Source organism: Trichosurus vulpecula, chromosome 8, assembly GCF_011100635.1.
Source record: "Trichosurus vulpecula isolate mTriVul1 chromosome 8, mTriVul1.pri, whole genome shotgun sequence".
In the NCBI taxonomy this organism is placed as follows: domain Eukaryota; kingdom Metazoa; phylum Chordata; class Mammalia; order Diprotodontia; family Phalangeridae; genus Trichosurus; species Trichosurus vulpecula.
In genome coordinates this window covers 16,891,705-16,907,935 of record NC_050580.1, presented here as the reverse complement: position 1 = coordinate 16,907,935, position 16,231 = coordinate 16,891,705, and the positions used below count along the sequence as shown (strand labels likewise).

The window sequence follows — 16,231 nt, the reverse complement described above, 5'->3', positions numbered from 1 at the left end:
TAATATAAATGAAGTATATCTTTCCTTGTAGGGGATCTGAGGCTTTATAATAAATTTCACATGAAAAGTCAGGAGAGACCTGACCTTTACTGAAAGTATAGACTATCTTAATATAGCTATATCTTCTTCTTTTTTAATATTTCAGCTTTTCCAATTACATAGGGGAAAAAACATTTAGCTCTTCTTTGTTTTTACAATTTTGAGTTACAAATTATATCCTACCCTCTCTCTCCTTGCCCCTCACTGAGAAGGCAAGCAATATGATAAAGGCTACACATGTGCAATCATGCAAGACACATTTCCATATTACTCATGTTGTGAAAAAAAAAACAGACAAAAAATCCCCAGGAAAAAAAATAAAGTATATTTTTTAAATAGACATAGTATGCATTGATTTGCATTCAGATTTTATCAGTTCTTTCTCTGGCGATGGATAGCATTTTTTCATCATAGGTCCTTCAGAATTGTTTTCAATCATTGCATTGGTCAGAATAGCTAAGTCATTCACAGGTAATTATCATTAATTTATTGCTTTTAGGGTGCTCTAGTTCAGCCCATTTCACTTTGTATCAGTCTGTGCAAGACTTCCCAGATTTTTCTGAAAGCATTCTAGTCGTTATTTATTGTGGCACAATAGTATTCTATCACAATCATATACGACAATTTGTTTAGGTGTTCCCTAATTTATGGGCATCTTATCAATTTCCAATTCTTTGCTACCACAAAAACTTGCTGCTATAAATATTTTTGTACACACACAAATACATACATACATACATAAATACATGCATACTTACATATACATCTTTTTTATCTCTTTGGAATACACACATAATATTGGTTTTGCTGGGACAAAGGGTACAAACGGTTTTATAGCCCTTAGGGAATAGTTCTGAATTGCTCTCCAGAATGGTTGGCCCAGTCCACAGCTCCACTAACAGTGTGTCAGTGTTCCAATTTTCCTACATCCCTTCCAATGTTTGTCATTTTCCTTTTCTGCCATATTAGCCAATCTGATAAGTGTGAGGTGGTTCCTCACAGTTGTTTTTTTTTTTAAATTTATATTTCTCTAATCAATAGTGATTTTGAGCTTTTTTTTCATATAACTATAGATAGTCTTGATTTCTTCATCTGAAAACTGCCTTTTTATATCCTTTGACTACTTATCATTTGGGGAATGACTCATATTCTTAAAAATTTGACTTAACTCTCTATTTGAAAGATAAGGCTTTTATCAGAGAATCTTGCTGTAATTTTTTTCAGGTTCCTGCTTCCTTCCTAATCTCCATTGCATTTGTTTTGATTGTGTAAAAACTTATTTTTCATTTAATATAATTAAAAATATCTGTTTTGCATCTTACAATGATCTCGATCTTCTCTTTGGTAATGTATTCTTCCCTTATCCATAAGTCTGACACAAAAACTGTTCCTTACCCAGCTAATTTGCTTATGGCATCATCCTTTATGTCTAAATCATGTACCCATTTTGACCTTATTTTGGTATATAGTGAGAGGTGTTGGTCTACATCTAGCTTTGTCAAACTACTTTCCAGTTTTTCAATATATCTATGTCTAGCCATTCATTTTCACCATAAGTTAGAATAAGTTTTCTCATCAAAAGAATCTAACTCTGTACTAGGAAGAATTGTGTAGTAATAAAAGTAATACTTCTAAACCCATTTTTTTTAGCCACTACTATCTCTTGAAGTCATTATTATCATGCATTTTTTTCTCTAGGATATCATTTTACTAGAAATTAACTGCAGTGCTTTTTTATAAAAAAAACTCAGTAATTATAATTAAGAACTGTAACTAACAATAATATAAAGCTTAAAAGTTTTCAGCCTCTTTGCATATGTTGTCTCATTTGATCTTCATGAACTCCTGAGGCAGAGACAGGCTAAACAAATTGTATGGGCACATGGAGACGAGAAGAGAAGTGGACATTTGAATTGAGTGGGATGGGCAAAAGGAAGTATGTAAGATTTGAAAGTTAGGTTATGACAAAAAAAAAAAGACAATAGTGATTATTAGACCCTCAGAATTCATCTTTTTATTTGTTTTAAACACACACATATATACATACATATGATGAAATGTAACATTCTTTCATAAAATGATAGATAGAAACAGACATACAGAGACAGATGAGTAGATAGATATAGATTTCTGAAGCTTGGATAGCATATTAAATAATATGTATACCCACTAGTAGTCCTGCATGGTTTATCTGCAGAGATAAACTCTTTTACGTATTTGTTCCTGATGAGTTTAGGGAGACAATCTTTTATTATTGATTTTTTTTTCCTTAATTTTCAGGGTAATCTTGTCTTTTTATTGGGATATGGAACTCTGAAACTTGTCTTCCTTTCTCTGGCATATGCTCCTTTGTGCTGGCACATGTTCTTTTCTGCTCTCCACAACATATGTCACTGCCCCAAACACTCCTTTTCTTCTAATATGCTTTGTTTTGTGCGAGGAGTAGATATATTTTTTTTACTTGGACTAGAGATGTTTTTATTTTGTTTTTTTTTATTTTTTGAGGTGGGAAGGCAAGGCAATTGGGGTTAAGTGACTTTCCAAAGGTCACACAGCTAGTAAGTGTGTCAAGTGTCTTAGGTCACATTTGAACTCAGGTCTTCCTTACTCCAGGGCTGGTGCTGTACTCACTGTGCCACCTAGCTGCCCCAAGAGGTTTGTATTTTGATGAATTTTAAACCTTGTACTCAATTGAGATTTCTGAACATCTTGGAAGGTTAAAATCAGTGATTATTATGATTTAGGGTGATGTTTGAAAAAGGATAACTATTGGAAACTTGAATGATGAATTGTTACTGGTCCCAAGAAAAAGTGTCCTCTGGTTCATGGGTCCCTTCTGATTTTTTAAAGCATACAGAACTGAGAGAAGAAAATGTAGGTGATTGTAAAGTGATGTACCTCCCTGTAGCATGCACCCAGAGAATGACAGTATGGTATTCTAGAAATAGCACTGGATTCTGAGGGAGGAAATAGGTTCAGATCTTTGCTCCAACATTTATAAACTATCTGGCAAGGTTATGCAAATCACTTAACCATTATGGTTCTGTTTCCTTTTCTATAAAACGGCAATTTTGGATTACACAACTCCTACAGTCTAGGCAGTACAGAATCTGCTAAGTCATGTGGAAACTACCAAACACTACTTACTTTCACTGAATCATCAGGCTAATACACAAATTACACATACTATATCTCAATCCAACATTACCACTGCAACATAAAAAACCAGGAAGAATATACACAAATGAGAAGACATACAAAATGATGCAAGGTAAAGTACGCAGAACCAAGAAAACGATATACATGATTACCTCAGTGTAAATGAAAATAAAAATTACATAAAAACAATGGAAAATAAACGCTATCCAATTATAATGAACAACTTGGTTTAGAACAAGAAAGTAGACAGTGTCTCTCCCTCACATGCTTGTAGGAGTGAGGGATTATAGATGAATAATATTGTACATACTGGTAGACATGATCGATGTAATGGTTAGATTGTTTTGAAACTTGTATGTTGTTACAAGTGTTGCCTCTAGTATTGGGAGGAATCACAATACATTTTAAAATACACGAAAGATATTGCTAAAAAGAGGGAAGGAAAGAAGGAAGGAAGTCAAGAGGAATGGAAAGAGAGAAAAAGGAAGGAAGCAAAAATAAGCAAAAGAAAGGGAGGGAAGAAATGAGGGAAGGAAAGAGGGAGGGAATGAAAAAAGGAGGGAAAAAGAGAGGGAAGAGGAGAAGAGGGGATAAGAAATTAAAAAAGAAAATATGCCTTCAGAAGAAAATACAAATGTGACTCTAGTAAGGTTGAGACCTAGGTAGGAAAGGGAAAACTGGGAAGGCATAAGTGAGAGTTTGTCGAACTGAGTGCTGAAATATTAGAAGTGAAAGGAATAGATAAAAAAGAAGGGAGTAGTTGCATTAATAGTATTAATGAAAAAATGTTTTACTATTTAGATAGTATAAATATCAATATATATTACCACCTTTGATGATATCACATGATAGTTGAGTTTATACAATAAAGTTGATAATGTGATGGCTTTCTCTACAAAGAAAAATCAGTGTTGATTCAAAGTTGTTCAATATTATATACACACATATACATATATACATATATGTGTGTGTACATATATGTATATACATGTGCATATATATAATTTTAAAAATCAATCATCAAAGACTATCTTCTTTAACCTACCCTTGCAAAAATTTGAGGACTAATGAAAACCAAAATCCACGTTACAAATATGAATAGTCAAATAAAAGAACCTTCCCCCCACAGTCTTGTTGGTCATCTCACTTATCAGAGTCCATGTCTTTTAGTTATTTGCCTTTACAACATGATTATCACCGTAAAAACATTCTCTTGGTTCTGTTCATTTCACTCTACATGAGTTCCAAAAAGCCTTACTAAGTTTCTCTGAAAGCAGCACCTTCATTTTTTTATAACATATTAGCATCACAGTTATATATCATAACTTATCCAGCCATTCATCAATTAATAGATACCCTCTCAGTTTTCTGTATTTAGCCATATGAAAAAGGGCTATATATATTTCTGTACATCCTTTTGTAGTGTTCATTTTGCTTGGGAATTAATTCCTTCTTTAATTCCACCATCCATGAAATTCAACCTTCTCCTCCCCACCCTTGCCTTCCTTCCTATTTTCCTTTTGAATTAAATTCATTTATCTATATACTTTGAGTGTATACTTCCCTCCTTTTACTATTTCAGTAAACAAGTTTCAAATGTCAACCATTCTTCCCTTTTTCTTGTTTGTATAGATTTGTAATTCTTCACCCATATTATGCCATAATTTTTTTCCTAGCCTTTCTTTTTCAGTCCCCTCTTCTACATTCTTCTTTCCCTCCCTTTCCATTTTTCATAAAGATCACCAAGTCATAACAGAACTATCCATAGGCTTTGTCTAATTAGACTCTCTTCATGATATCTAATCATAATAGGGTTTGGATGAGAGACAAATTATTTCTCAATACAGTATTTGAATTTGGTAGTTTATACTTCTTTATTGCCTTAGTATTGTTCATTAGTGTTTACCGTTATGTTTCTCTTAACTTCACTGCGTGAACTTCAAAGTTTCTTCACAACTCTCATCTGTTAAACTGAAATACTTGGAAGTCTTCTTTTTCATTTAAGATTCATTTTTTTCCCCTGAAAAACTATCATCAGTGTTTTTCTGGACAAGTTATTCCTTGCTGTAAACCTTTATCCTTTGCCTTCTGAAATGCCATATTCCAAGGTCTCTGCTCCTTTAAGGTGATGGCTTGTAAATTGTATATAATTCTGACTGTGGCTCCTTGGTGCTTGAATTCTTTGTTTCTGGCTGATTGTAGTAGTTTTTTTTTTTTTGTTTGTTTGTTTGCCGTTCGCTTGAAAGCTCTGGATTTTGACTACAATGTTCTGGGAAATTTTCTTTTTTTTGGGGGGGTGTGACCAGTAGATTCTTTCTATTTTTATTTTCCTTTCTGGTTCTAAGATATCTACATGGTTTTCTTTTCAATATTTTGTGAAATACAACATCCAGAGTTGTTTTTGTCTTTGTTTTATTATGACTTTCAGATAATGCAAGGATTCTGAATTTTTCCTCCTTTGTCTTCAAAATCAGGTTTTGTTTTTGCTATGAGACTTCTTACATTTCCTATTTCTTTCAGTCTTTTGATTATGTTAATTCTGACGCTGGAGAAATTTACAAAACCATGCATGCTAAGTCCACTACAAATCTATGTTTCATAACATCAAATAGTTTCTCACTTCTACAAGACAATTTTTCCCCCTCACCAAAGTAGCTCTTCCAAACATTTTCATAAAGGCTTTGCATAAAAGTTGTTACTTGAGTTAAGTCTGGAAGGAAGTCCTTAATGTTGGAGAGACAAGGAAAAAAAACCGGAATGAAACAGTTGTGACCATTAAAGGCATCTTTCCTGGATGATGATACTTTATCTTCTTTATGTGTATATTACTAATTTCACCAACTTGATTGTAAACTTTACTTTTATTCATCTTTGAATAATCCATAGTTCCTAAAGCAGTGTCTTGAAAAAATAAGATGATTAATAAATACCTGGGATTTATTACTGGGTTTTTTAAAGGCTAGAAACCTATGGGAACTCTTGGATGAAGGATCAGGGTGGGATTTTGCTGCAGATGTATATTCACAGTCAAAATGTTGGCTTTGCTGGAGAGGATGCAAGGCCTCTCCTCTTACAGAAATAACTCTGTGTACCATCAGTGAAGGAGTCAAAGAGGTCTACCAAGAGCATCACCAAATAATGGAAATCAAGACGAAGAGAAAAAGGCCAAGGCTGACAAATGTCCTTTAAAGGTTCTCCCAGTTCCAGCTATGCAGCCAATCCAAAAAATGCTTCTCCTAAATGTGTAGTTAGTAGAACAGAATGAATTACAGAAAATCAAGTCATTTTCTATTGTCTCTCCAAGGCACTTTCATTAGAAGTCATCACACTTTTCCCAGAATCAGACTCCCTAACCTCTTCCTGTAGTGAAATTCTTTCAGAGGCAATATGGGTATGTATCAGATCTTTTTTACAATAAAATATAGTAAATGAAAAGAAAAAAAATGACACTGGATGTCTTAGTTAAATCTTGGTCCCAGAGAATAGTTAAGGAAATGTACCACTCACAATGATTTGGAGAGGTGGGACATCATGGATGTAGAGTGTTGCATATATTATCAAATTAAATCAAAATCCAATAAACATTTATTAAGTTCCTACTATGTACCATGCACTGTGCTAATCACTGGGAATAAAATGTATAAATAAGAAAGACAGGATCTGCCTTCAAGGAGCTTAAAAACTAAAGGGGGAGGCAACACACAAAAGGAGACAGGAAGCAGAAGGGATTGAGAGGAATTTGATGATTCTCCCTAGATCCATCCGGTGTTAAGAGAGGGGAAGCTGAGGGAGGTGGCGTCTAACAAGGCTTGAATTGGGGAGACTTTAAAGAGATGACCTTATCTTGGGACAAGCTTCTTGTTCCAGGGAGGTGAAAGCAGACAAGAGAGCAGACTCAAAGTAGATGTGGAAAATAGATCCCTAAATGTGAAGTGGACAAAGGTGAGAGTACTGGAATTCAACAAAACCCAAAAGGAATCAAGAAAATTTAAAAATAAATTATTATTCATAGTGTTGTTAAAAGGAAAGGAATTGACTGTGTCTTCCTCCACTTGTTTGAAGGCCAATTCCTCTTGTTTTCCTTCCTTATTCCAGGAAAGTATATTGCCATGTTGTTTGAATGTGATTCTGGGATGACACATAATCTGAGTTTACATCCAGGGTAAAGCTAATATTTCTGTTTTGCCTCCACTCTTTACTTTGATTCCAAGCAACACAACATGCTATGATTTAATTTTATAACAGGCCATGCATGCTGGCTTTCTCAGTCACTGTATAAAAGGTTCTGTCACCATGCATTATGAGGGAGACTCACGTAGGGAACAGGAGAGAGAGGTGCAGAGAAAATATAGGGAAGCTTCTGACTGTTGCTACAAAAGCAAAGTTGACTCTCAGGACCTGGCAGACCTAAAAATCTAGAAAATATGTATTTGATTTGGGCATGGAAAATTATGGATTTAGAGCCATAAGAAATGTCCAATAATTTAACATGGTAGTCATAGATTTAACAATAGAAAGGAAGTGGGAGGTCATATATAGTTCAACCATTTTCATTTTATAGAGGAGGAAACAAAGAAATTGAAATGTTAAAGGCATGGCTTAGATACAGCTTTCTTCATGAGGCCTTTCTTCATTCCACCCATTGCTTATTTTTTTTAATTCTCTGTCTTTTAGAATTACTTTCTATATGAATTTCCCCTACTATAGGCTCACTACCTTAACCTGTGATGGCCTTGGGAGGTTAGAGTCACAGAAGGTCAAATAAAGCTTTAGTATCTAGGGGGAAATCTGTTAATGATAAGTCCTCATACTTTAGCTCACCAACACCCATTGATATGTTTCCCATTGTCAATTAACCTGTCAGTTGAGGGTAATAACATACTTGCCTTCCAGGACCAAATGAGGTAATATTTATATGTTTCACAAATCTTCAAGAGTTATATAAATGCTAGTTGTTATAATTATCACAATAATCATGATTATTTATTACAGATCAGGAAACTGAGAAACGGAACATTTTTATGGTCAAAGAGAAGTTGCTATATAAAGTTATATAGCCTGTTGTAGTAAGAGTAGGAGTAGGAGTAGGAGTAGGAGTAGGAGTAGGAGTAGGAGTAGGAGTAAGAGTAGGAGCAATATATCACATTCACTTTTGTGATTATACCCAAGCTTAAGGGTTGAAGAAGAAAATGAAAACCACTCCAATATCTTTGCCAAGAAAATCCCAAATATGGTCATGAAGAATGGGATATAACTGACACAACTGAACAGTAAGAACAAAAGCTTAAGGGGTTCAACCTCTCATGAAATTATTAATTCTGTTCTCTTTCAAGGTTACATACTGAGCTATCAGGAGACTGAAATGGTTAGTGAGGAAATCTGGAATATTCCAACTATTTAAAATTCACATAAGAGCAGAAAATGACATTCCCAGAAGTCCTTTGAGATGTTGGTGAATAACTAGATTGTAAACTCTTCAAGGATAGGAATGGTCTTAGGGTCCATTACTTTTTATATTCCCCTCAGATCCAGGATGAAACATCACACAATTGTGTGCTCACATGCTTCAAATAGAAAAGAATAGAATAAAATTCAGTAGAGCAGAAAGAGAATTAGAGTGGAATAGAGTAAAGTAAAAAATGAGAAAGTGTAGACTGACAATAGCTAAGCATAGCTCATAACAATAATAGCAATTTCTATAAGGAGTTAGGGTGTACAAAGCTTTCAAAATAACTATGTGCAATTCAATATCCACACCAACCTATGGGATGGCTCCTATCCTTATCCCTATTTTACAAATAAAGAAAATGATTCTGAGAAAGGTTGAGTGACTTTTCCAGGCTACCACAGCTAGTAATTTTCTTAGGCAACACCTGAACTCAGGTCTTCCTGACTCCAAGTCCAATAGACTAGGGATAGTTAGGTAGAATCCAAAAGGGAAAAAAAAATAAAACAGATGAGTCGAACAGGTATAGAAGTAGAAATCAAAAGAATAGGATAAAATAGTTATGGAGTAGAAGTGAAATAGAAGATGACTGGAATAGAATAGGAATAGGAATATAGGAGAAATTGAGAGGTAGAAAAGAAGAGAAGAGAGTATAAATGGTTTTAGAGTTGGGTAGAATTGGAATAAAAGATCAGAGAAGAGAGGAATAAAGGAGAATAGAATGGAATAGAATAGGATGGGATGGTACATGACGAGATGGGATGGAATAGGGTAGGATGAGATAGGAAAGAATGGTATAAAATAGAATATAACAAAATACAATCATTCCTAGAGGACAAGGACTGTTTCAAGTTGTCTATTTGTATCCTTGCAGCCCAGCATAGAATCAAGTAAGTAGTGGCATTATAATAAATTGTGTTGGATTGAATTGAAATGAAATCTAGATCTAGCTTAGAATAGAAATCTCTTTTCCTTTATACTCTTAAGGCAGAGGGCTATCTTTATTACAAAGGAAATTTTTAAAAATGGTGGATGAATCAGTGAAAATCTAGTACTAATGTATCTATATATGTATATATATATATATATATATATATATATATATAGTTATAATCTATCTATCTATATATCTGTCTGTCTATCTATATTTCTATCTGTATCTACATATAGTTATGTTTTAAACTAGCATAGTTTTTGCCCTGTCAACAGTATGTAGATCACATTCTTGGGGCATGACAGCAACAAGTATAAATGATCACATGAGGCCTTGTCAGTAGGTGCCTGCTAGTGTTGGCAAATGGCAATTATTGTATATCATCAAGTCATTATCTCCCTTAGCAGAGAGGAGAGTAGTGGTATATGTATACGTACATTTTTATGTATGCATATATATGTGAGCTATATATGTATACCCAAAAATGCATTTTGTATGTATATGTGTGTATTTCTCTTGGAGAGTATTTGGCAGTTAGTTGTAATTTTTTAAAAAAGGATTGAATTATTTTTTTGTCTTTTGTTTGAAGATCTTTTATCATGATTTTACATACTTAGGAAACAGCCACAATTATATCCAATTGGCATCCTTATTACTACAGTGAATTAATTGTACCTGTGATTTAATGTGGGGGAAGAATTTTGGCTCTGGAGTCCAAGGACCTGGGTTCAAATCCTACCTCTGACACTACTGTATGACCTTGGGCAGCTTAAAAGAGAATATCTTTTTATATGCAGCAGTTCCCTCACATGTACTTGGGGAGCAACAAGTCATCTCTCACTTAGGAAGGCTTTAGTGGTGGTTGGTAACTATTTCCACAATAAACATCATGTGAGAGCTGTAAAGAGCAGCTCTCCCCCCGCCCCACATACTCTGAATAATCTTCATGGATAAATAAAGGTAGCATTATTCTATTCTAATTCCTTCCACTTATGGTGAACCCAAAATGCATTGGCAGAAAAATTTCCAACGTAAGAGTTTAAGTGGTACAAAGGCTTAATTAAACTAACATTTTCTTGCTAACTGGTAAATGATTCTGATGACTTGATATAATTAGTTTGATTAGAACAGTTTCACAATTATGTTTTTAAGGGACTTCCTAACAAGGAAGAGGTGAATTCTCTGGACAAACTACAAGAGTTTGAGACTTTTCATTTACTTTAGATTTGATGAAGTTCAAATCATTTTGATTCAATTCAGTACAATACAACCAGCATGACTGAATGTCCAGTATGTGCTCGGCACTAGACAAGGTACTGGAGACACAAAATCAGAAATAAATATTTTTAGAGAGTTTACTCTCTACTGGAGGAAAAAAAATATATATATATATACATATATATGTAAATACACACTTATGTAAGTTTTTAAAAATACATTGGCATCTGAAACTTCTGATGAGGAACCCACCTCCTCACTCCCTACAGATTAGCTCAACCATTAATAAGTTAATGAATTTTCCTGGGGGACAAAGCACCTTGTCCAAAATCACAACATAGCAAGTTGTAGAGCCAGGATAAGAATTGATGTCCTCAAACTCTATTTCTAACACTCTTTCCCCTAAATCATGTGGTCTTGCTTGAATATGTGGAGTGAGAGACAGTGAAGAGCTGAGGGCAATTGAGATTTCAAACCTGGTCATCCAAGAATCCAATGGATTTGTGATCTCACCAACATGGTAATATGTGGCAACAAAGCAGATCATGACCCATACTTTCAACTGGTCTTTTGTCACTCATCCTAAAGTCTCCTCTTATTTTACACACAATGTGTTCACCCAAAATTCTGCTGGAGTGTCGGTAGTTCTCTTGAGTTTGTGAAGCTATAAATCGATTTAATGGACCAGAAGGAAAAACATTTTATTATGAAATAGAATAGGAACTTAAAAAAAATATTTGTCAGAGTTCTTGAATAATTACCTACAAAATAAATAAATTCTCCAAATTTATGTAAAATACCTTCAGAATTTACTATAAATGTGCCTCAAATTATTTTAATCACTAAGTAAATTTGGTACTGATTAATATTCTTTTGAAAACGAAATGCCAGTCATGTCATGCTCCCCATCTCCTCATATCCCCAGATTGCATCTTTATGAGAGAGAGAGAGAGAGAGAGAGAGAGAGAGAGAGAGAGATTGAAAGAAAGGGAGACAGACCGACAGAGACAGAGAGACAGATAGAGACAGAGACAGAGACAGAGAGAGAATATAAGTGTACTGGTTGTTTCCTTTATATGACACAAGCTAATAACACAGACTGTTTGGATAGACTCTCTTATAAGGACTAATTGCATCCTTCTATCATGGATTTATAACTAGAAGAATCCTTATATGCCATCTAATTCCACCCCTAATTCTTCTTCTCCTTCTCCTTTTCCTCCTCCTTCTCCTTCTCCTTCTCCTCCTCCTCCTTCTCCTTCTCCTCCTCCTTCTCCTTCTCCTTCTCCTCTTCCTCCTCCTCCTCCTTCTCTGCCTCCTCCTCTTCTTCTTCTTCTTCTTCTTCTTCTTCTTCTTCTTCTTCTTCTTCTTCTTCTTCTTCTTCTTCTTCTTCTTCTTCTTCTTCTTCTTCTTCTTCTTCTTCTTCTTCTTCCACTTCTTTTCTTCTTCTTCCTCCTCCTCCTTTCCCTTCCCATCCTCATTTCATTCCCATCCTCTTCCTCTTCACCTTCTTCCTCCTCTTTTACATTATTATGTCTATTTTCCCAATGCCCTCATCCACTTTCACAAAAAAGACCTTTCCCAATATGTATTTCAAGGTGACCAGCTAAAGGTTAGTTATGACTCCATGATCACAGCTTCATTAGCTTACACTATCATTTTCAAATAGATTGAACTCTATGTGGCCTAGCAAAATTAATTCCATTGCTATTGTCAATACTTATCTAGCACCTATGCTATATTACTTATATGAATTGTCTGTCAATTATAGAGGCAACACTGTCTCTGAAGTCACAGGACTTGTGTTCAAACCCTGCCTCTGATCTTTATTTCCAGTGTGACTTTGGGTGAGTCACTTAGCCTTCTTGGTCCACAGTTTCCTCACTTGCAAAATGAGAAAGTTGCAGTAGATAGCCTCTAAGGTTTGTTCAACTGTAATTCTATGATAAATCTAGCATACCATTTGCAAATTGCCTAAGGATCCAATGAATGCTACTCAAATATGGTACATTTTTGTTTGTTTATATAAATGTTGGAGACTGGACTTTTGCCAAATATAAATAAACCTTAATTTTCCCAACAAAAAAGATTATTATTAGAGTCAGAAGGAACTGTAGAGCTCACATAGTCCAAACCCTCCCCTCAACCTTATCTATAGGTAAGGAAACAGAAGACCAATGAATCTGAAACTTATTAAAGTTCCAAGGTAGGAAGCAAAAGAGGCAGGTTTTGAAACCAGGTCCTCTGACTCCAAAGCTAAGCTGTTAGAAAGGAAAGCATGTTTATTATTTCAAGACCATGGAGATTCCTACCACAGAACATTAATGAAAGTCTGGCCATAGAAATATTCCATGTTGGTAAACAGTGATTCATACATACCCCCTTATTATCTATTTCCCAGAAGGATAGAATTGCCATTCCCACTCTGTTATATCTCATTCCTATCCTACCAATTTCCTTACTCCTCTCCTGCATACTTCCAAAGAGGATATTGACCAGCCTGGTTTCTCTTGGGTTATTGGAGGTGAAAAGTGTCTGTGCTATCATCAGTCAGATTTTCCTATAAATAACATGGCATGCTTCCTATGTCATGGTTGAATATCATTCTGAAAGTATTAACATTAATTACTTTTTGAAATAAGGGGCTAACTTTTAACATGATTATTTTTTTGCCAAACATTTTCATGCTTTTTGTATTTATGTCATGGTTATTTCTGGATATCTTCTATTTTGTTAAGGAAAATTTTAAAAATAGTTAATCAAAATCAGCAAACAGAGACCCTCCCCAGTAGTGTATATAAGAGGCCCTACCCACTGTCTTCCATATTTACAATGAAAAGATGCAGGTGCATCTCCTTAATTCCCCTTGAAAGGTGAGACTGGCCATTATGTGTTTACCAGATTCATTTTTTTGTTATTAATTTTTTTTATTCACATTATTGAAGTCATTAACGATATTGCTTTGTTTTGTTGTCATTGGTTTTTCTTAGGATAATAATGTAGTCCATGTAAGCTCTGATGACTCTTATTTAAACTTCCAGTCCTAATGAGAAGTTGAATCCTTAGAGCTCAATCACATCTCCTCCTTAAGTCTCTAGACATCTCCTTGATATCTCAGGAGTGATTCTCTAATGTCAATGGCTTAAGCCAAGACTGGTGTTCCTTCTCATCCAAGATTAGCAATTGAGAATCAATTAAATACCTTTGAAAGAAAAATAATTTTTAAGATGGTAGAATAAGATTAATTGGTTAAAAATATCCCCTCAAAAGTTCATGATACTCATTCCTACAAGTGCATATCACAGAGTATAAGGGTAAGAGGACTCAAACTTTGAAAGTAAATGTTGCAAAGCTGTAACTCATAGCTCCTGCTGGCTAGATGTCCCATTCCTCCATTTGTGCAGCTCAGGAAGTTTTTCTTTAAACATGCTAGAATTTATTGATCTCTTCTGAAGATCGGGATCAATAACCATTCAGACCTTGTCTCCTATCAGCTGATTTGGGAATGTGACTAGCAAATGTACAAGAAGAAAAGAGGGCCAATATCCTTTGGACCTTTAAAATCTCCCAAGGTCCTCTTCCAAACAAAGGACAGGAGGTGAAGGTCTTGGATGAAGCTGGAGTGAAAGCCTTTGATCCCTCCCCACCCTAAACAGTTTCTTCTCAGGGGGCTCAACTATACCTCATACTTTACTCCAACCTTTGGACTGAATTCAGGTCTATCTATCTTTATCTTAGTATCTTATAGAAATTCTCAGCATGGCCAAGATTCTTCAACCTATATGTATATGATTCTTGTACAACACAATTTCATTTCTAATAACTTTTCTACATAGTTAAATGCCTATGGTTGCCTGAACCATGTTCTTACTTACAAAATATCAAAGCTAAAATTTGGTAGATTGTTTTGTTTTCCACCACTACCATGATATCATAGCATCAAAGTGCTCTATATCAGTTCAAACAAGCTTTCCTATGCTTTTGGGGATATTGTCTTTAGGTTTGCAAGGTCATACAGCTAGACCTGGAAGAATCCTTAAATGTCATCTAGCCGAAGATTTATAATTTCCTTTAAAATTTTTAAATTTATTATTATGTATATAAAATAATTTTATATACATTTATTTATGTGTAATTTATATATAATAATATATACATATAGCATATATCATTATGTATAAATTTAGTTTATATAAAATAATATATTATTATTTATTATATTTCTTTGCCATTCCCTCCTTTCCTTTGAACAATATAAAATAAATAAAATCTTCATAATAAATATGAATCATATAGCAAAACAAATGTCCACATTTTCCAAGTTTACAAATATGTCTCATTGATTTTAAGAACATTACCTTTGCAGCAGTAAATGAGTAGGAGGCTCTTCTTAATTTCTCTGGCATCATGAGTAACCATTACAATGATTACAGTTCTAGAGTCTTCCCAATGTCACATATGTTTGGGTTTATACTTATATACATACACCCATTTGTTGTTCTTATTGTTCTGTCATGTCCAACTTTTATGATCTCATTGGGGTTTTCTTGTCAAAGATATTGAAGCAGTTTGCCATTTCCTTCTCCAGCTCATTTTACACATGAGGAAACTGACGGAAATAGGGTTAAGTAATTGTCCAGGGTCACACAGTAAGAGCTGAGGGTGGATTTGAACTCTGGTCTTCCTGAATTCAAGCATGGTGCTCTATCCACTGTGCCATCCAACTGCCCATGTACACACACCTAAACACATATAAATGGATGTATGCATGTATATACAAACGTACACATATATATGCGTATAGTCTTGACACTATCTATATTTCTCTGAACATTCTTAGCTTTCTTCCACATAGAGAACTATCTCATATTAAAAAGGACACTTTTAATGAAAAAGAGAAAGAAGAGGAAAAAAAACAGATTAACCAACCGACAAATGCATGAAAAAAGTCTGAAAATTTATGAAATTTCAACCACCATGTGTATTACAAATCCGCAAAGAGTAGAAGGTGAAAGTCATGTATCATCCTATCTCTTCATCAGGACGTGCTTGTTCTTTGTTACTGCAGCATTAACTTTCACTTGTCATTTTTGTTTATACCAATTGTATTTTTGTATTCACGGTGGATAGAACTCTGGGCCTGGAGCTGGACCTAAATTCAGACACTTAATAACTGTGTCCTTTTGTGCAAGTCATTTAACCTTGTTTGCCTCAGTTTCCTTATCTGTAAAATAATTTGGAAAAGCAAATGATAAACCACTCCAAAGAAAAGCCCAAATGGGGTCATGAACAATTGGACGAAATTGAAAAATTACTAAACAGCAACACTCCCCCCTACCCCATTGTTTGGTACCACAGAAAGGGTTGCTATAAATGTTTGCGTTGTATAGGGAGTCTTTTCTTTTCAATGAACAAGTTGGGGCATAAATCTCTGG

The 16,231-nt window shown here is 34.6% G+C and overlaps 1 protein-coding gene across 1 annotated transcript in view; it reads left to right on the top strand.

Annotated features, from left to right (window-relative positions):
• PCDH15 (protocadherin related 15) overlaps positions 1-16,231 on the top strand; it is a 1,035,697-nt gene that overhangs the window by 235,794 nt on the left and 783,672 nt on the right. The gene's annotated exons all lie outside the window — the stretch shown is intronic.